Consider the following 23,007-nt stretch of genomic DNA (forward strand, 5'->3'; position numbering starts at 1 on the left):
CTAAGTAGATTTTGGAATTAAAAATAGATTTGGGAATTCTAAGTAGATTTTGGAATTATAAATAGATTTGGGAATTCTAAGTAGATTTTGGAATTATAAGTAGATTTGGGGATTTTAAGTAGATTTTGGAATTATAAGTAGATTTGGGAATTATAAATAGATTTGGGAAATTATAAATAGGTTTTGGAACTATAAATAGGATTTTTAATCCTAAAAGATTTAGGATTTTTTAATCTTAATCTAAAACTGATCTACTTCACTGACAGGTTAGGATTAGGATTAACCACCGACACCACCTCTGGCTAGTCCATGAAAATAATATCCTACATGAAACTGAAATAAAGGCTCTAAACGGTATCATAATTCTTTAAAGACATAAATAACCTGATGTCTTTTGTCGTCTCACATTCAGACGTCACTAACTCTGACAGACTGGACTTTTCTTTTTATAAATCTGCAGCCCTCATTTACATCAGACAGGCTTGTTACACACGGGCGAGTATTTATAATTAACAACAGCGCGGCGTCAGCTGAAGACAGAGACCCGAGCGTCCCAGCTGACCAGACGCGTCCAACAGAGAGCGTCCTCGTGTGCTTCAGCCTTTATTCCCTTGAGCGAATTGCCATTTATGTGGGACACAGTCATACTCCACTTAACTGCCGTATGAAATAGTGTCATAACTGCGAAGACGCGCCGGTGGAAAGTGCTCACAATGTCAGCAGAGCCATTTCCCGGCACTGACGGCTAAAATAGCACTTTTTTCTGTTTGCATTTATCCACATAATAAATTCAGAAGGAATTCCGTGAGCTTTGAGCACAGCAAAGGTACAGAGAGAGGACAATTACAGTCATTTTATAGGTTATATTTGGCTGAAGCTGCATTGTGACTTGGCAGCGCAGACGCACAAAAGCAGAGTGGGCACTTGATCCACTTCACATCAGGCTCGCTTCCAGAGGAAATAAAGATTTTTTTCTTTTTCTTCATATATATCATCAGATTCAGCTTCAGTGCTGAACGACAGAGAGAAAAAGTCGGATCAATTTCCTCTTTGGGATGTTGTTTTGTGTTCTTTCTGTCGCCGTTCGCCGTATGGAAAATAATGTAACAACTGGGTTTTAATTGCGACGACACACTGTGGCGATGAACTCCATCACACACAAACTGCACTGCCAATGCAATCAGGGATTTTATGTCCACTTTCTCCTTGGCTCGTCCCGTCGTCGTAAAGCAGCTTCGCTTAGTATGTTTATATCTGACAAATAAGCTGGAGCTGCTGTAAGAGGCGGGGACACCAAGGACAGGAGGACGGACAGGAGGACGGACAGCTGGTTGGACAAACGGATCGGGGACGTTAATGATTAAAGCTGAGGTGCGTGACCTTTTTGTTGCCGTTATTATTCTGCATCCGTTTGTTCTTCATGAGTGGAAACGAAATCGACTGCGTCCTTCATCCGGGAACACGTCACAGCCGACTGAGGGAGCGTTTGTGTGTATACAGCAGCAGAGCAGGGGCGGGCAGGGCCAAGAAGCGTTTTATTGTTTTTTTTTCAAGCAGTAGAATTCACTTCTGTAGACGTCGTGTCTCTTTACTCCCTCAGTGTTTCAATTCACTTCCTGTGTGCAGAACAATTCACTTCCTGTGTGTTAGATCTTGCGTCACCTAAAACCGGGGATTGTGTGAACTCGTGTGACAATGGTTTGAATGTAAGTGCGTCAGTTCCAGATTTTCAGACTTGTGTAGTTCAGTCCAGGATCATTGGTTTTATGTCATGATAACTCGTGATTTAATGTCAATCATCTGTTTACAATGTACCACACTAAAGCCTTATTGCCACATTTAAATCATTTACTAACAATGTGAATGTAACAATAACCTGTAAATGTTTAAATCCAGGCTTTTCCAGGTCACGTCTGACGCTACAAACACGTCTTTAACTCTCGTTATCGCTTTAGAGACAGTTGAATTTTGAGAACGTTTTCGCTCCAAAATGAGGACAGAAGAGTTAACAGAGTTGTTTCCATAGTTACGACGTCCTTGTGATGCATGTGGAGACGTCCTGTGCTTTGCTACACGCTCATAACAGAGTTTACAGACATCGCGACATTGTCTTGTGTCTCGAATCTCGACCGTCTCCATTTAAAATAGTTTATTTGTACACAAACACACACACATGCTGCAGGCTTCTGTATAAAATCTAATTCTCTGCCAAAATAAAAGGAGGAAAAATAAAAAATGCCCAGGACACGGAGGCTGAGCGTAGACAGACGGACGGACGGACGGACAGACAGACAGGTGAATGTGCTCACAGAGGACGGAGGGTGTGAGCTGACTAACCCTGAAATGGAGGCTACAGCTATAATCATGTAAATTATGCTAATCTATGCTGCACTCAGCATGGTCAAGCGCTGAGCGCCTGCTGCACATGAGAATTTCAGGATGTGCAGGATTCACGCGGGCGATGAAGCAGCAGCGAGTCAGCGTCAGCGTGCAGAGTCGACGAGGCAGCGGCTGAGGAGCAGATCCTGAGAAATCCCTGAGGGATTAAAGCACCAGTACACAAACTGAATCAAGGTGTTTTTGTCTCTGTGCAGCTGACACCAGGGGGCGACACATCAGCTTCTGCATGTTTGATTATAACACTGACGGCGGAGCTGGGGATCAAACCCCCGACCTGCTGCTCGTACATCTGATCCACGTCCCACCCTTACACCAAAATTAAATTCATTTACTGTAACTCTGAAATCAGATCATTAATAACAGGAATTACAGTCGCTGTAAAGTAGAGGTTAAAAATCCACGCAGTGAAATATCGCAATATTTCGAGTGCTGATCTTATATCGCTTTTGAGAAACAAGTACTGATTTTTTTCTAGCATGTCACAAATAAAGGTTAAACCTTTTCTGGATTGGCATTAAAAAAAAACACTTGATGTTTCAGTCCACTAGATGGTGCCAAGTGCTCACTCTCACTGGAGCTGTGTGAGTATGTCGCAATATTGCGATAATATTGTATCGTGACGGAAATATTGTGATAATATCGTATTGTGACGTAAATATTGTGACTTAAATATTGTGGTAATATCGTAACATGACTTCGATATTGTGTTAATATTGTATCATGACTTAAATATTGCAATATAGTATCATGATAATAAAGTAACGTGACTTAAATATATTGTGATTTAAATATCGCAATATTATAGTATCGTGATAATATCGTAACATGACTTCGATATTGTGTTAATATCGTATCGTGACTTAAATATATTGTGACTTAAATATCGCAATATTATAGTATCGTGATAATATCGTATCATGACTTAAATATATTGTGATTTGAATATCGAATATTATAGTATCATGATAATATCGTAACGTGACTTAAATATATTGTTATTTGAATATCGCAATATTATAGTATCGTGATAATATCGTAACGTGACTTATATATTGTGATTTGAATATCGCAATATTATAGTATCGTGATAATATTGTAACGTGACTTAAATATATTGTGATTTAAATATCGCAATATTATAGTATCGTGATAATATCATAATGTGACTTTATTAGCGTAATAATATTGTATCGTGACTTAAATATATTGTGATTTAAATATCGCAATATTGTATCGTGACTTAAATGTTGAATATCAAACTTTTGTTTCATAAATGACACTGATCGCACCTAAAGTGTGTGTCTGTGTTTGCTCAACTACTTCTTTCCAAAGTCTGCGAACTTCACAGTGTTTGTACAGAATATTAACGTAAACTTTCTGCTCACTGCTCTCTGTCTCCCTCTGTCTTCTATCAGTGGTATTGCAGCCTCACCGCAGGAGTCTGCTCTTCTGTTTCCTTCATCTTTAGGATGAATTATTAATATAAAAGTATATATTATATATAATATTAAAGTGTTTAAATTGGGACTTATTATGGCAGATGATATAGTGGACGTTGACTATTATGGACTGCCCTCTAGTCTCGATTGTAATATAACACTGCATGTGACAAGAGGAAATAAAGACGTTTACACAGAAAAGAGCTTTGTTTCTGTGTGTTTTCACATTTTCAGGACAAAGACGTCGCCGTTATCTCGTCGGCTAACGGCACAGTGCTGATAAAGCTCGCGGAAGGTTTTCATATCATTACAGTGTCATCCTGAACACAAGAGAAGCCACTATAATCTAACATATATAATACGTGAAGAGGAGAAACTCTGCATTTATATGATCGTTTTTAGAAGAAGAAGAAAGAAAAAAGAGAAAAGAAGAAGGATAGAGTTATCCAGCAGATGTTGATCTCTATCTGAGGTATAGATTTTTTTTCGGACCCCTCTGTGTCAGCATGAAATCCACCCAGCTTAAGTGACCTTCTGCTCATGTATGTGCAGCGATGTGCTGATCACTGACTTATACTTAATGCTTACTTAAAGAAAGTGAAGCCAAGCAAACACACACACACCGTCAAACAACAACCCACAATTCTTTCTTCTTCTCCCCCCATAAAAGTCAGGTTTATCACGTTTATAAAAGCACAAATTGGATCTGCAATGACCATAAACGTTATGTCATTACTGCACAGAAACACTGTGTGTTTCACACACGTGTATAAAGTTTAAAGAGATTTAAACGACGACAATCATTGGTAGCTTTACACAAACAGTTCACGGTGCTGCTGCAGAGAAAACCTGATATCAGCAGATAAAAAAAAAAAAAACAACATACACAAAGACCAGAGGCAGGAAATGATCAGTTTGTGACTTGTGTGTGCAAATTCAATATATATCAAATATCATATCCGGCAAGGAAATCATCCTTTTTTCTCTATTATTATTACAACATATATTACTATTTATTTTTACTGCAGCTTAAATACAATTCTATATTTCACACTAACGTCACAGTTATTCCATATTTTATTGTAGTTTAAAGACTTTATTTCATTGCATTTTCAACATTACTCTACACACTAACTGTGTAAATACTATATTTCACAAAAACTTCACAATTAATCTATATATTACTGTGAATTAGTCGTATTTGAATATTACACACAACTGTGAAAATACTATATTTCACTAAAATGTCACAATTTAGCAGAATTTAAACACTATTTTCTGCAACCTTACAATTATTCAATAAATAACTGTGAAAATACCGTATTTTGCTGTATTTACTTGAGCAGTATTTTAGTACTGTATTTTACTCCACTATTATTCCACGTATTACTGTAAATTCTCTGAGGTATAAAATGTATATGTAATATTCCGTGAAGCTGTACTTTTGTGTCTCTGTGACTTTCTCCTCACAGACTTCGATCAAAAACTGAAAAGAGATTTAATCAAGTCTAAAGAAGACATTTTCTTTTTCTGCAGCTCGTTCAAGGCCAGACAGACGAGTCTCACAATTCAACACACACTTTGATTAAGTATTAAGATATTAAACGGATCAGTGGAAGGAAGAAAGGACAGAGGGGGGGAGAATAATGTGATAGAAGTCTGTGATTTATCTTCTTTTATGTGAAAAACAACAACAACAAACAGCCTGAAACAGATAAATGACAAATACACAAAAACTAAATGGACATTGACCCAGGAAACACAGGTGGCAACGAGAAGCTCCTCCTACTGTGATGATGTAATAATAACAATAATAATGCTGACTCATCATTCCCAATTATTAATACAGGAAAGGGGATGTACAGCCTAAAAAGCTGACTCAGCACTCCCACATAAGGATAAAGAAAACATGAAAACGACAGTTGGAAACGGTGACTCAGCATTCCCAACTATTAATAAAGAAAAAAATGGACGTATAGATTGAAAGGCTGACTCTGCATTCCCAACTAAGGATAAAGAAAACATGAAAACACCCCCTCATCTGGGAAATTCCAACTTACGACTATGACTGGAACGCACTAATTGCTTGAAAATGCCGACTCAGCAATCCCAAAACAGGAAAACAATAGTTTAACATACTGACTCAGTATGGACAAACAGATTGAAAAGCTGACTCAGCATTCACAACTAAGGCTAATCTACATAATCTAGCAGTCCGATACAGTTATTTTAGACCTTTAGAAGCTGATAACAACAAATTTTTGCCGAGTCATTTCAAGCGAATTCAAAGACATAATTCTCCTCCTATAAATCATTTTTATTTACAGTTTTGCACAATGAGTATCAGAGAGTATCGTATCGACTCGCGCCTACATTCAAAGTCCAAAAAATGCCATATTAGCAGAGAAAAACAAAACTTTCTGTGTCTGATACCAACATCACAAACATTTGTGCTGAGTCATTTTAAGCTACTGTATTTCAAATACACACTCTGTAACAAATATTCTCGCCCCATAGAGAGGAAACAAACATGACTCAGCGAAAACACCATGGAACGTATCAGACTTTACATTTTCATCCGTCCGATATCCGATCAGGTGATTCTGACCGATACTGAGAAGTTAAAACATCTTCCACTGAAGCTGGCGCCGCCTGATGAAGAGCATGGAACATGAACACGTATATATATATACATATATTTGTATATCTGACCCTGACAAACAATCGATATGTGTGAGGAGAGCGTGATTTGTCTTCACAGTGGCATGTTCTCCCGTGTAATTCATGGAAGACATTATCTGCCTCTAATGACACAGTGGAGAACAAACAGTGCATTAAAGGCTCCAGCGTTTCCAGAGTTCACAGAGTGAAGTGTGGTAATAAGCGCTGCACAATAATATATTGTTCTTATGCATTATTTAAAGCGTAGAGGAAGACGGTGTCTGTGTGTGCTGTATGAGAGCGTGTTCTGTACAGCAGCAGCTGCCGCTTTAATTGGCTTTCTCCAACGAGAGAGAGAGAGAGAGAGAAAACGCTGCTCTGGTGGAAGATATCGATCAATACGACCAGATGCAGCATCTGAAAGCCTGATCTGGATCAATGTCACCTTCAGGTACACGCTGGGGGAAGACGAGGAGAAGCTGCAGCAGCAGCAGCAGCAGTGAGACGACGTCAGACGCACAAAGCTGCTCTTTACTACACTGTAAAAATATCACGGTAAAAATACTGACTGTACAGTAATCTATACTGTGTTTTTGTGTGTGTATATTTACAGTAAATCTCTATGTCTACATACTCTACTGTCACTATTTAGTTCATCATTATCAAGAAAATGACTGAAAATCTACACAATTTGTACAATATGTTACTGTAATTTAGCAGTATTTAAGTACGGTATTTTACTGAAACTTCACAATTATTATTAATACAATGTTTTATTGTAAATTTATTGTAAATTACTATAATGTATCAGTATTTGAATGCTGTATTTTATGCTACACATTAAAGCAGTATTTCCTCATATTAAAAACAGTATTATTTTACTGAACCATCTCAAATGTGCCTCATTACTGTGATTCAGCTGCATTTTCACTGCTAATTCACAGATGTCACCACTGCCACACGTATTGTAATTAAACAATAAATCAGTGAAATGAGACATTACATTGTGCATTGTCACAGTTAAAGGCCGGGGGAGTGGAATTTTACAGTTAAAGGCTGTGGAAATGATGACATCTGGGATTACCGTTCTTCCTGGTTTCTAATTATCATCATGATGATATCGTCTAAATATAGTTTTAAAGACTGTGACACAAAGCTCCAGTCATGACGCCACAGTGGCTGCGTGACTGTGGACACATGCCGCCAATGATTTTCTTATTGGAGCGGAGGGAAAGACAGAGACACAGACAGACAGACAGCTGCTGCTGCTGCTGTTACTGAGCACTGCTGCAAGTCTCATGGGTATAAAATATGATGCTTCTCTGCAGTTTAAACGCCATATGCCGTTACAGTGGGTGACATTTTTCTCAGCTGAATAACCAGCATCAGCGTCAGCATCTGATCTGAAGTGTTTGGATTGCTCTGAGCTGCTGCTGCTGCTGCTGCTGCTGCTGCTGCTGCTGCTGCTGCTGCTGCTGCTGCTGCTGCTGCTGCTTCTGAGCACCGGCCTCAGCTGGATCTTCACTATCATAACATGTGCTCCTGGAAGAATTAGCTCTCTGACCGCTGCATATAGATGTTTACTGTGAGACAGCTGGAAAGCGCTCTCCACTGCCCCCTACACCAGCTCCCTCGCTACGATCCAGTCACACCCTACTGCTCCATCTTTAAAACCAAACCCTCGCGCAGCGTGGAGAAGGTCAGCGTTAAAGCATCATCAGCAGTAACAAACACAGAGAACAGTGAACGTTCTCGTAGCTCTGAGCATGTAACTGACAGGTTTTTATGCCCTTATTCAAATCGACTGCCTCGATGTGAGAAGCAAAAAGCCTCCTGAGATAAAAGGAGTCGTGCAGTCGTGCAGCAGCAGCAGCAGCAACAGCAGCAGCAGCAATCATTATTTCTCAAACATAACAAGTCAGAATATAAAGACATACAGTACAGGCAGTACAAAAACATGACCGAGTGCAAAAAAGGTCCATGTACTCCATGTTGTTTCATCACTGAACTTTGACTGAGTATTTTCACCAAATAATACATTTAATTTGACTAGTTCCACTAGCAGGAGTAACAGAGGAGGTAATAGTAACACAAGTACTAACAATAATAGCAGTAGTACAGGCAGTATTAGTAGTAGTGTCAGTCGTAGCAGTAATAGCAGTAGTAAAAGTAGCAGTGGTAGTAGATGTAGTACCTGTATTAGTAGAGTAGCAGTGGCAACAGTATTAGTATGAGCAGTAGTAATTGTTGTAGTAATTGTAGTAATAGTAGCAGCAGTGGTAGTGGTAGTACATCTACACTGAAGAGTAGTGGTAGTAGTAGTAGTAGTAGTAGTAGTAGTAATAGTAGGATCAAAAGCATCAGTGGTAGTTGTAGTAGCAATGGCAGTAGTACTAATAGCAGTAGTAGTAGTAGTAATAGTAGGATCAAAAGCATCAGTGGTAGTTGTAGTAGCAATGGCAGTAGTACTAATAGCAGTAGTAGTAGTAGTGGGGGTGGTAGGGGTAGTAGTATCAGTCATAGCAATAGCAGCAGAAGCAGTGGTAGTATTGTTAGCAGTACTAATAGTTGTAGTAACAATAGCAGTAGCAGAAGTAGAATTAGCAGAGATGGTACTAGTAGTAGTAGCAGTAGTACTAATAATAGCGGTAGCACGAGCAGTACTAGAAGTAGCCGTGGTACATCTACTACACTGAAGAGTAGCAGTACCAGCAGTAGTAGTAGCAGTAGCAGTAAATATAGTAGAAGTAGTAGTACTAGTACTAGTACTAGTACTACAAAGAAATCTAACCTTCCATGTATAAATATAAACCAAACTTTGCACATACACATACACAACATCTTTAGCTGCAAACAGAATCCAGTCAGCCTGATGGTGGCGCTACAACAACAACCATCTACAAGGAAACTCCATCACGCTGTTGTTATCAAACGCCAACTAGTGGTCGGAGGCTTAACTACAACACAACAATATTAGCAATATATCAATACAACATCACGCCTTTCATTAAATACTACAATATTTTCGTGTATTCTGAACAGCTGATATTCTGCCCCCTGGTGGTTGACTCAGACACTGTGTGATGTCACCTGTAGTCTGTGAAGCTCACTGGGTTAAAGGCTCGTCCTTTGTGATTGAGTTTGTGAGATCCAAACCCCAGATATTACAAAATGCACTTTTTTTTTAACCTGCTTTTCCTCTTCCTGTTCGCATGAAATGGCAGCTTCTCCCAGCATGCATTGAGGAGGACACTAGGTACAAGTCTAGACAGGTCGCAGAGACACCGCGGGGCTGATATTAAAGTCACATTCACCTTCAAACGTGGAAGTTTTTGAGTCATCACCATTATCATCACACTGTAAAATATCGCTGCAGTAACATTTAAGAGTAATATTTTACTGCCAAATACTACATTATTAATATTATTAGTAGTAGAAGTAGTAATATTAGTAACAGAGAAGAATAGTAGTAGTAGTTATCACTGTAGTAATAGCAGGAGCTGTGACAAAAGTAGCGGTAGTGGAAGTAGCAGGAGAAGCAGCAGTAGTAGAAGTAGAAGTAGTAGAGTAAAAGTAGTCATAATAGTAGTATCATTTGTGGTTGCAGGAGCAGTAGTATTAGTAGCCATAGTAGAAACAGTTCTAGTAGAGTAGCGGTTCTAATAGTAATAGAGGTAGCAGGACTAGTAGAGCAGCAGCAGTAGTAGAAGTAGAAGTAGTAGAGTAAAAGTAGTCATAATAGTAGTATAATTTGTGGTGGCAGTAGCAGTAGTATTAGTAGCCATAGTAGAAACAGTTCTAGTAGAGTAGCAGTTCTAATAGTAATAGAGGTAGCAGGACTAGTAGAGCAGCAGCAGTAGTAGTAGAAGTGGTAGAATTAGTGGCAGCAGTAGTAGACAGAGAAGTGTTAGTAGTAGTATTTGTAGCCATAGTAGAGTAGCAGAAGGATTAGTAGTTATAGTAGCTGTGGCAGTAGCAGAAGTAGTAGTAGCAGTACTAGTGGAGCAGTAGCAGCAATAGTAGCAATAGTAGTAGAAACAGTAGCAGTAGCAGTGGGAGTAGTAGTACTAGTAGAAGCAGTAGTGGAGTAGTACTAGTGGTAATGGTTTGCAATAGTAGTAATGAGTGGTAGTAGATGTAGCAGTGTTAGTATTAGTAGAGTAGCAAAAGGATCAGTAGTAATAGCAACAGTGGCTATAGCAGCTAATAGCGGTAGCAGTACAAGTAGAGTAGTAGTATCAATAGTAGTAGCATTACTAGAGTAGTAGTAGAATTAGGACAAAAACTTCTCCTTCATAAATGAAACAGACCAGTCATCCTGATGGTGGCGCTCTACATTATTATAACTATACGTTTAAAAATAACAGACTTGGTTGCTGCTGTAGTTTTTTTTGGAAGTTGATTGAAGTCAGAAGTGAAAATCTTCTGAAAACAGTGTAATCCACACTGACGTGTCAAACAGCTCACGCTGTGTTTACGACGTGTAAAATATCACTGCAGTAACCTTTCACGGGAATATTTTAGTGCTTGTACATTTTCAAATTCATGATGCAGCACAGTTGAAAAGTGGGGAGTGTTTTATGCCTCTGGAGACCTGAGTGTTATTTAAGCGTGGTAACTGTGCTGCTGCTATTGCTGCTGCTTCCTGACTCTCTGTTTCCCACAAACCTCTCAATACAAATAAAGAAATTCAAAGTGCAGCTTTATTCTAAAATAATTCTTGCTGCTTTCTGTGGCTACTCCCTTTGATCTATTGGGCTACTTTGTAATTACGCCGCTTCTTCCATGCGCCTGGAGCTCGGAACAACTTGACTTTCCTTCAGAGACAACGCACCCATGTCATCCTGTCAACAACTTAATTGGGCAGCGACTTATTTTCTCCGCTCTTCACTGGATTTAATTATTTATTTATTTGATATTTTTTGCACGCACAGTCAAACATTCATAACTTAACAAGAGCGTTGAGGTTTGTTTGTTTTTATTTACTGACATTGTTTCATATGAGTCTGTCAATTTTTTTGTTTTGTTTATTTCCAAATAACATATGAATGCAAAAGGGACTTCAAACGACGACTGCAATTAACAATTATTTTCATAACCAATTAATTTAGAGCCTGAAACTCAAAATGACCTGGGGGAGAGTGAACTTCTAGTCTGGTCGGAAAAAAATAACTGATTATTGAAATTATATCTTCATAATCCATCATGATATTGCAAATTTTTATTTATAGATTTAGTATGTTATTGCACACGATTTCAAAATAAAATGGGGTTTTTTCACATAAAACTTTTTTGTTTAAGGACATAAAAAAATCTCCTGCGACCCCAATGTGGGTCCCGACCCAGTGTTTGGGAAACACTGGATTGGTTGTTTGGCACATAAAGTGTCAAAAAAATGTTGATCAGTGTTAACAATGATTTTCATAACCAGTGAATCTGTCAGTTATATAATTATATAAACTCTATATAATCAGTTACTTCAGTTTTTAAAGATGGACTAATTTAAAGTCTCATCTGTAAATCTGAACATCATTTTTAATTGTAAACAAATCACATCCAGTTTTACAACAGTTTTTTTAAAAACATATACACATAAGGTTTTGCTAGTTTTTGGTTGGAAAAATTCATAATTTTTAATAAATGAATCTGTTTGTTTGTTTTTTTTAATAATTGAAACAAGTTTCTGTGATTTCAAAAATCATTAAAACTGAATCATTTGTGGACAAAACAAGACATTTGAAAAACATCATTATTTAGAATTTGTGAAACACTTTTTTGTGAGACATTTTCTGAACCAAACAAGTAACCAATTAAGCCAGAAATTGTCCACTGATGAATTGGTGATGGGAATAATCGTTATTTGCAGCCCTGATGCCGTGTTTATAGATTGTATTGTCCTTTTTCCAATATCCAGTCCAGTGATTTTGACCAGTATTAGACAAAAACCACATGCTCCTCTGCGATATCAACGTCATAATGTCAACTTGACCAGAATCAGATCAATACTGATTAGATTAGATTAGATTCAACTTTATTGTCATGACACAAGGTAACAACATACAGACGGCATCTAACCAGAGGTATAGAAACAGATATGTTAATATGGTTATGATGAAGAGTACATATATATATATATATACATATATATGGCCGTATAGATATGAGATTATATAAAAGAAGAAGTGGGTGAAAAACGGGTTACGATGATATGACTATAAATATGGCAGTATATACACATGATTGAACAACTCAATACTTTTATTTTGAAATTGGCCTCTGAAATGCTGAGAACGCGATGATTTCATCAAACCTTTGACAGATTTCACACAAAACTTCAGGAGCAGAAGTGAAATGTTTTGACTGAGAGTGAGGAGAGGACATGGCGACACAGAGACGGACAGACAGACAGTGGAGGACATGTTTGCTGAGGTCAGAGTCTGTTTCAGAGGCAGGTCAGGGTTTTAAATGAGCAAACATAGTCGTTTTTTTTTTTACCTTTTTTTAAACAACATGTGCAGGAAATGTGTTATTTTTCTTTCTTAAAGCTCAAAACATGACTCACGTTACACGATGACGACACCGTCCACAGTCTCTCAGTCTTTTTATTCTCTGAACTGCAGATCGATACCCTGTGCTCGCTGTTTTCCCCTCTCATTCCTGCAGCGGCTGATAACCTTTCTGCTGGTCCACGATTTCATAATGCCTCACAAACACGCAGCTGCTGTAATGCAACGCAACAGAGTGGCAGGGCTGAGAGACCCCGTTCATCTCACACCACGGCCCAAATATAGCGACACAACATCTGCACGCGTCGTCACCTTCTTACATTTCTCTTTTCACCACACGTTACCTGCTGAAACGGGGAATCTGTTGTTCTTCTCCGTCTGTGCTAACATGGACGTGTTGGCAATAACGCCGTGATAATGATGCCGCCGCCTGATTTCATTAGGGAAACACATGACAGTAAATGCACTGAGCTTCTGCTGTCACATCCTGCGACACACGGTGACAGGCCTAAAGACGAGAACATCACCACTCACACACACACACACACACAGAGAGAGAGAGAGAGAGACATCTAAATACGTGACAGACCTGCTGCATGCACGGCTAATTCAAATTGCAAATCCAATACAGCTCAAGGGTCTCAAACCTCCACAGAGGAAACCTCATTAACCTCTGTTTTCTCTTCTTCTTTTTTTTTTTAGCAGTCATTTCAAGTCTCCTACATTCAATCCTGTGTGATGCACAGGTAAACTGACACTAAAAGAACCAGCGTGCAGCGTTGCATTAGTGTAAAATCACTTGAAAATAAACATTTCACGGTTTTTGCCGAGCCTTAAAGGAAGTGATTTATTGTTGTTTTAGTTCCAAGGGCCGTGAATTATGAACATAAAACAGCCAGAACATGGGTTTCACAGTCTGAAGCAGAACTTCACCACAGAAATGACTATGAAAGACGTGTTTTCTGGTCTGTCAAGGCCACCGTAGTTCCCTGACACGCTTAAGAAAAAGTAAGGGAGTAAACAAAGTGTAATCTCCAGTCTCACCACTTAATCTTACACACTGCACTTTTAACGCCTGCTCCCACAATCCCAACAGAGAAGGTAACGTTTAAATTTAAATTCCATTCACTTAGTAGAGTAGAGTCGTTGTTGGCGTTGCTGCTTTAAAGGGACGTCACCAAAACATTTTTTTTTACTCATTGTCAGACATAATTGAGGAAGCTGGGATAGAAAAAAAATAATAAAATAAAATTGACTATTAGTCATTTTCTCCAAAGAAAATGAAAGCCTTACGCAAGCGTTATGAATGAAGGATCTTCAATAAGAAAGTAAACTAGACAATTCTGCGGTGAAATTTAGATCGTGCCTGCTTCTTGCTGCTGATTTGGGTGGATTGAACCTTTAAAACTTGACACAAGCCCCTCCCCCTTCCAAACACCTGTTTCTAACTGTCCAAAACTGGTGAAAAACAGAGAACGCAAAATGTTTTAAAGTTGTCGTATTTCAAGAACGGTTGATGACAGAGATAAAATGTTTGGTTTGTGAGCGTCAAGAGGCTTTCAGCAGCTCCCACATTTAAATTTGTGAAAAACGGGTGTGAATTGACAGAGAAATTACAGTGTTAAAATCACCCTCATCTTCATTTAAAAAAAAAACAAAAAAACCTCCAGAGTTGAGTTTTAACATGGGAGTGAATGGGAGGTTTGAGCAGAGCTCCCTGTGCTTTTAGGTGATTTTAAGAAAAACTGCAAGTCATATGAAAATGAAAACAACACACAGGGTTAGACATATGTAACCATATGTAAAAATTGGCCTGTGTATGTTGGAAATTGTGGGCAGGAGAAGAGTTTGTGTCGCTCTAACGGGCGCAATACACACTCATTATAAAATCTGTAAGTACAAAACTTAAACTGCGATTGTGTAAAAACTGTAAACGGTAACAAAAATTTGATTTAGGTGAGAAAAGTCTCAACTCTTGTGACCCGTTTAAAGTTTCAACCACGTCTCTACGTTAAAGTATGACGACACTGTGAGGCTCCAAATTGGGCCGGGTTGAAATCGTTTCCATTCATGTGTATGTTGAAATTCTTTGCAGATTTTTGCAATTTTTGTCGCAGTAAACACAGATTTATCTTAAGGTTATTCTTCACTTGACCAAGTAGAAAAAACAAGGGAAACAGCCCTACAGTAGAACAGTATTTCTGATTTTCCTCCACAACTACCACCAGAGGAAGCTTGCGTACCACTGGTGGTACACGTACCACAGTTTAAGAACCACAGCCTCCTATGATGCGTACAGTAAGTTTTATTGCTCTCAGACATTCGAAGTACACATGGAACAATGTTGACTAGACCTTGTGACAACCTTGGTGTTTTATCTGGGATGTCAGTCGACAGCTTTACAGAGGCGGTGCTGTTGAAGGAACATTAAGTCCCAAGGCTCCGTGTGAGTAAATGAGGATGCACATGAAATCGCTGCATCTGGTTTAACCACTGTTTGGCAGCGTAAACTGCAGTGACAGTCACTGCACCGCCACAGCTGGCCGCTGCCTCCATCGTCCTCCTGAAGATGACTCAGGGGAGTTTAGTGCAGATAAAGCAGAGCCGCTGTATATGAAAGATGCTCACTTGACTTTATGGTCTGCGTTTATTGACGTCTGGACGCACCTCCATCTAATATATTGACAACACAGCACGGGAGACCTGGACACTCACTCCTGCCAATGATCTGTGAGATGATGAGCACACACAGACTATAATAAAACTATTTATTGTGCATTTTTGAGTCTTTTTTCAATAATTAAAACCAGTTTCAGTGATTTTTCAGCTTCTTAAATGTAAATATTTACTGGTTTCTTAGCTCCATATAACAAATAAGTCATTAAATCTGATGAAATTTGGTTAATTTTCAGGTTTGAGCAACATTTTTCAAAATTTCCTGACATTTCATGAACCAAATGATTACTAGATTAATCGATTATGAAAATAATTGTGTTTTTGTTCTCAGAAACCTGATAAATGTTGCTAAGCCACTTAAACTTTTAACAAAAGTTTACATTTGTTTCATGTATTTAATATTTAGATCATACATTATTACTATGACGTGTCTGATACCAGACCGAGTCAAGTCGAGATGGAACTGTATCGTGGAAAGCACCATTAGTGAATGTTCCCTCACTAGTTCAATGTTTCTAGCTTAGATAGATGGCAAGTTAGCTGGCTAGCTTGGATAGATAGATAAATATATGTAAGTTAGCTGGCTAGCTTGAATAGAAAAATAGATGTGGCTAGCTAGCTCAGATAGATGGATGTCTGGCTAGATAGTTAACTAGCTTTGTAATGTATTTGCTGATGTACCACTATTTTGGTGGTTAAGGGTCCCATGGATATATATATTTAAACTTTATTGAGCTAAATTCTTTGAAAAAATACACTTCAAAGGAATGGTAACCTGCATTGTCAAAGGATCAAATAAAAAATATAAATAAAATAAAATGTTGCTTATTCGAGTCAAATCCAATAAAAAACCCGCTTGTTCTGCAGAATCGTTTGACCCAGAAAATAATGCTGATTAAACACATTCACACTAACCGTTCAAACCTGATTTTTAAACCCAGGTTATTTTGAACACAGTAGAACAAACTTCCTGCTAATGCTGACCTGTATCTACGGACGCATGAGCTTATTGAGTAACTGTAAAATGATATGAGGGGCTGAAAGATTCCAGCTCGGAATGCACTCACTCACTCGCTCACTCACTCCCAGCGCCCATGAGATCATTCATTATCCTGCTGCATCAGTACATCCGTGTCTCTCTATCATCTCCAAACATGCTCAGCTGATTGTCATAAACAAAGGTGTGTGTGTGTAGTGAAACCTCCCGACACACACACACACACACACACACACACACACTCTCTCTGCCGAGGCCTCCTCTCACTACAAAGCAAAAAGAGTAAACACCTGCTGTGGATGTTTTCCTCTTAAACTAAAGTCCCACAGAACATTAGCAGGTTAATAATCCAGAGGTAATAACTCTCTTTGCCATCAGTGCACGCTGTAAAACATTTATGTTAAAGGAATTAAATTCATTTATGGGAAATTGAAAAATCTAGTTTTAAGAAATAATTACTATTTGTGTCTTAATAAGACATTACAGCTTAGTTTAAGATTTGATTCACAGTAATAATCTGAAAATAGGGGTTCACATAAAATCCCAAATACTCCTGTTTTTTTGTGTTTACTATAAATCACAGATTGATGTGTGTACAAATATAAGAAAGTAAAGATATTAATTCTCAAAGTCACCTTAATTAAGTAAAGCAGAACTCATTTTAAGTAAACGCTTATCAAACAACAGAATTGATTTGCTTGTGAAAAGTGCAACTTTAATGTTTGGCCTGCTTTTCCTCATTTTAAGATACATTACAGTCGGAAAGTGGCTAAATTTACAAGCACATTTTATGAAATTTCAGCCAAGTAAAATGCACTTAAACTCCATTGGCAGACTATGCTTCTTAAAACAATTTATTTCTACTGGGGCTGTTTTTACAGTGTAATCTGTCCCTGATGGGTGAGTTTTATGGGAAAAATTGTGGTCTGGTCTGAACACAGGTGTGTAAAAAAAAAAAAGACTGTACACAGTCATGGTGCAAATATAAGGAATTCTAAGGTATAAATTGTTATAGTCAGCTTAATCAAGACAAAAGACTAATGTAAGTCAACTTTTCTTTTACAACCTTACACTTTGGCCAGTTTTCCTTGTTTAAAACACATTACAGTCTTAATGTGGCTGAAATTACAAGATAATTTGAGGTATTTTTAGCTTTAATTAAGCTAATTCATTAAGTAACAGTGTGAAAACAATCTAAAACAGTGGTTTACATAAAACCCCAAATTCTCCTCATTTGTGTGTTCATGACTATTGTGTAAAAATACATAATCACAGATTAGAGAGTAAAGGAAAACTAATTTTAGTTAAACATTTTTTTAAACAACCTGAATTTTGGCCTGTTTTTCCACACACATTACAGTCTGAAATTAAAGTCAAATTTGCTTCCAGCATTGTCAGATTATTTTTCTTAAAACAAGAAAATTTGAATAGATTTTAGAAGATTTTACTTATTTCTACTGTGTTTGTTTTTACAGTGTACCTGTCCCTGAGGGGAGAGTTTTATGGAAAAGTCCTGGTCTGGTGTTAATGCAGAGCTTGTGCTGATGCAGACACACCCGGGCCACTTTCATACATACACAGTGCAGGTGTCACAGTTTTAACCAGCTTCACTGCACGTGCAGGAGTTACAGGAGCCACTGTGCGGCACAGATACTGGAGGACGGGGCTATTTCTGGAGGTTTGGGATCATTGGACTCTGTAAAAGACTGGAGCTAAATTTGGCTCAGTATCATTTTTTTTTCAGTCTGAAACTGACACAGATATCACAATCTTGACTATCAACCAATACAAATATCAGTCTGTCATAAACAACTGAACTGTTCATAAGACATTTGTGTTGGAGCATTTACTCTGCAGACCAGGGGCCTCAAACGCAAACCACCTGGGGGCCACTGAGCATCTATACATTTGGCCAGTGTCGCACTGATACCAGTACTGAGTATCAACTCACGTTTGACTGTAACACACCGACAATGGGTCTCACCACAACCACAACATGAGGAATAAATATCTAATTATCTCTGCTTTAGACACACGTGACTTTATCAAGGAGACAACAATTTCATTTGAAGTACAGAGATTAGATACTGTGGATAGATAGCCAACTAAAATAGATGGCTAATTAGCCAACTTAGATGGAGAGATGCTAGTTAGCCAAATTAGATAGACAGAGGCTAGTTAGCCAACTTAGATAGACAGAGGCAAGTAAGCCAACATAGACAGATGTTAGTTAGCGAAATTAGATAGACGGATGCTAGTTCGCCAACTTAGACAGACACAAGTTAGCCATCTTAGGTAGACATATGCTAGATAGCCAACTTAGATAGACAGATGCTACTTAGCCAACTTAGATAGACAGATGCAAGTTAGCCAACTTAGAAGATGCTAGTGAGCAACTTAGATAGGTAGACACAAGTAAGCCAACTTAGATAGATAGATGCTAGTTAGCTAAATTAGATAGACAGATACAAGTTTACCAACTTAGGTAGACAGATGCTAGTTAGCTAAATTAGCTACATTTAGATAGATAGATAGATAGCCAACTTAGTAGCTAGTTGGCTAATTAGCCAACTTAGATAGACAGATTCTAGTTAACCAAATTAGCTAGATAACTAGTTGGCCAACTTAACAGCACATAACGTAAAATATAGAAAAATATAAAAGATTTAACACTAAATATATAAAATATCAGACTAAAACATATCCCTAAACAGTTTGGAAGACATTTCCTGCGAACACTCACGTCCTGATCACATGACACTGATGGTGAGTGACCACCTCTCTTTATAACATTTATGTCATATGTAGTGCTTTTAATTGCATTTTGGTGGTTGTTTTTGTCCCAATATCTGATGCAGAACATGTGGCCAGTATCATCACACTTGATAAGTGACAGTGAATATTAATATCAGCTCAAGTCTGTCTCACCACAACCACCATCACCACGTGAGGGACGTGAATATGTGAACATCTGTGTGCTTTAAACACACATGACATTATCAAGGAGACAACAGCTGCCTTTACAGTAGATAGATAGATAGATAGATAGATAGATAGATAGATAGAGGCCTTTAATCCTTGGCGACAGAGGGACAGACAGGTGCCAAAGTCCATTGCGCATTTCTCACCAATTAAGTGTCTCTTTCAGAGTGACTTACCAAAAGTGGCACTAATGAAGCTGATGCCGGAGCCTTCATCCTATTTCCGCTGTCCGCCCGCCGCTCGTCTCACGCTGGATAAACTCAGATGGTGACGGCGGTGAGTTCGTGTATTCCAAATGAACGCATTAAATAAAACACAAACACACACCTTCCGATGAGTCTGTGCTGGAGGAGAAAATCCAAATGGGACGTGATGATGATGATGAGCGACAGAATCTGCTGCTCAAGAGTCCTCAGCATCAGCAGCAGCAGCACCAGCAGCAGGAGGTGGTGGTGGTGGTGGAGGGGGTTTATCTTCCAGTTACCTGCGGAGCAAACCCCACCTTAAATCCCGCTTCCATCCGAACTGACGCTGCTTTTTATTTTTTTTCTCTTTAAATCCCCCAAAAAATCGGAGTCTGGCGCGCGCGTCCGAGGAGGCGAAAAAAAGCGTCAGTGCGCGGTCGCAGCAAGTCCCCGCGGGGACACAATAAACGGTGGACGGATTATAATCCGTGGAAATGTCAGGTTTGTGTGTGTGTTTGTGTGAATTGCGATGGTAGAAGGAGAGGCTGCGCGTGGAAGGAAAAAAAAAAACAGAAAAAGCACAAACACGGACTGTGGCGGTGAAATTCCAGGCGAGAACTGTGCGCTCTCCTCTCCTGTCCACAGTGCAGCTGTCACGCGTGTTTCTGTGGCTGCAGAATAACTTCCCCTGTTATTCTGAAGCGCAGTGAAGGAGGAGGTGGAGGAGGAGGAGGAAGAATCCCACCCAGGCGCCGCGCACACGCGTGTCTCCTCCTCTAATTCTGTCTCCTCTGACACTGTGCGCACCCATGACACCAACACTCACTTCTCATCCATGACCCGCTTCTCTGTCCACGGCTGCTCCAACAAAAGCCACTGCGGTGCTCTGTGGATGTGTGTGTGTGTGTGTGTGTGTCCGGGGCGGGGATGTGGAAAAGCTCAGTGTGTCCCAGAGAAGGAGAAGAAGAAGAGGAGGAGGAGGAGGAGGCAGCGCCTGCAACTGCGTCTCATCTGCTCCAAACACCTGCGCAGTGAGACACACAGGACTGAGGACACGTTTGTCACACACGCCGCGAAACAGAGCCGAGCCGTGCTGAATTAAAGCAAGTGACCATGGTGTGGACACACTGTTTCCCTGCAGCACTGACACAGTCACAGCACTGACACTAACACATCAAACACGGGGCTTTTCTCCTCTCTTCTTCTTCTTCTGTGTTAAAGGAGAAGAAGAAACAAAACAAACAGATGTTTAAAACATGATGGTGATGATTGTGGGGACAGGAGAAGATTGTGAGGCTGCGGATTGGCTGCTGCTTCTGTCCTGCATAACAAGACTCTGCACCGGTGAAGAGGGAGGGAGGGAGAGGAGGGAGAGGAGGGAGGGATGAAGGTGGATGAGTGTTGGGTCATAATCATATTCAACCCTGTATGAGCATGAGACATGTCTGCTGCTGCTTTGTCCTCTGGAGAATATTTATATTTCCCTCTGATGCCGAACCTAAATATCCATCACCAGATATAAACAGATTAGTTTACTAGTTAACTAAGTAGTTAACTAAGATAGTTTGGTAGCTAGATAGTTATCAACATACATTAGATAGGCTAGCTTAGATGATAATGTGGATAGTTGGCTAGTTAGCCAGCTTAGATGGCTCGTTAGCAGTAATAGTAGTAGTTAGCCAAGACAGATAGATGACCAATCTAGTTAGCCAACTTATCTGGATGCTAGGTAACTTAGTTTGTTAGTTAGTGTCTAAGATATATTGGTAGATTGGTAATCAACATTAGATAGATGGCAAGTCAGCTAACTTACTGTAGATAGATAAGATTAGATAGCTAGTTAGCTAACTTTGCTAATTGGCCAATGTAGATAGATGGCTAGTTAGCCAACTGAGCTAGTGATCGATAGATAGATAGATAGATAGATAGATAGATAGATAGATAGATAGATAGATAGATAGATCCAAAATATGAATAAAAGATCAAATATATATAAATAAGAATACACTTTACAGTTAAAGGACTGACTTTCATATTTTAATAATCTGCTTCAGAAAATTACTGTTTTATCATCCATATATTTTCTGTTTACACATTTTTTTATGCAGTAACATAAACAATGCTGCCAAGTGACTTAATTTAAATTTAAAACATGTAAGTGCACTGCAGTGCAGACCCAAAATGCAGATGAGAGAGACAGACCATAAGGGTTATTAATGGTTAGCAATAAATGTTTAAGTTAAAGAATTGTGTGTATCATTTATTTTAGGTAAACTATAATATTTTATCAGATCGAGTCATAGAAAAACTAAAGGGGGACAAAGTGGTAACATGATATATCAGCCACTAGCTGCAGTCATTTCTAAAGATTGTCAGCTTTAATACTTCACAGCAAACAGGATGAGAACATTGTAAAACCAACCCATTTAAAAACAATGAATATGTATAGTGTGCAGTTTTTGTGGGAAGAAATGTGGAAACAGATAATCTGACCACCCACATGTCTGTGACAGCTCCTCCTGCTTTTCCCTTGCTTTGGGACAAACGTTCATCTTGGACCAAATCAATGGAAATGAATATCCACCCACCAGAGGAAGAAAACACAACAATAAACAATGTTTAATCCTCTCATAGTTTGTGAAGGAAAGCCACAGACGGCCTGTTTCCTTCATAATCGTGTACACATCAGCACTTTACCTTCAACAAGAACATCACATGTTTTCAATAACTGGGCTATTTTTGTATGCGTATTCATCCTCGACTGTATTGTCTGCCCAGCATGTGGTGAGAGGGAAAAACAGGACTTCTGGTGAACAAGACAAATCCAATTGATTTAACAGCAGCAGCAGCAGCAGCACACACACTCACACACTCACAAACACACACACACTTTGTTTGCATGTGAAGCAGTGATGAGCGACCTGAGAGGTGAAGAGGAGTCAGGAAAGTTCAAATTCACATTTAAATCACTATTGATCCAAACAGAATGTATCTGCTGTCAGCTGAATTTATCTACTAAGTACATATATTATTTATTTATTTATTTTTTAAAGGATGATACTGTATATTAGGGCTGGGCCGTAGGATACCCATATACATTGAAATCCTTGAAGGTTTTTGAATTTGATTTTGAAAATCACCATAAATAGACATGGGTAATT

At 38.9% G+C, this 23,007-nt stretch overlaps 1 protein-coding gene across 2 annotated transcripts in view; it reads right to left on the reverse strand.

The window, feature by feature from the left end:
• Positions 1–20,520, reverse strand: part of lrfn1 (leucine rich repeat and fibronectin type III domain containing 1) — a 177,055-nt gene extending 156,535 nt beyond the window's left edge. For both annotated transcript variants that reach the window (XM_058634126.1, XM_058634125.1), the window contains exon 1: positions 19,838–20,520. The gene's annotated coding sequence lies outside the window, so the exon portion shown is untranslated. The remainder of the gene's footprint in view (positions 1–19,837) is intronic.
• Positions 20,521–23,007: the final 2,487 nt, after the last annotated feature.

This window comes from Solea solea, chromosome 7, assembly GCF_958295425.1.
Source record: "Solea solea chromosome 7, fSolSol10.1, whole genome shotgun sequence".
NCBI classification, from domain to species: domain Eukaryota; kingdom Metazoa; phylum Chordata; class Actinopteri; order Pleuronectiformes; family Soleidae; genus Solea; species Solea solea.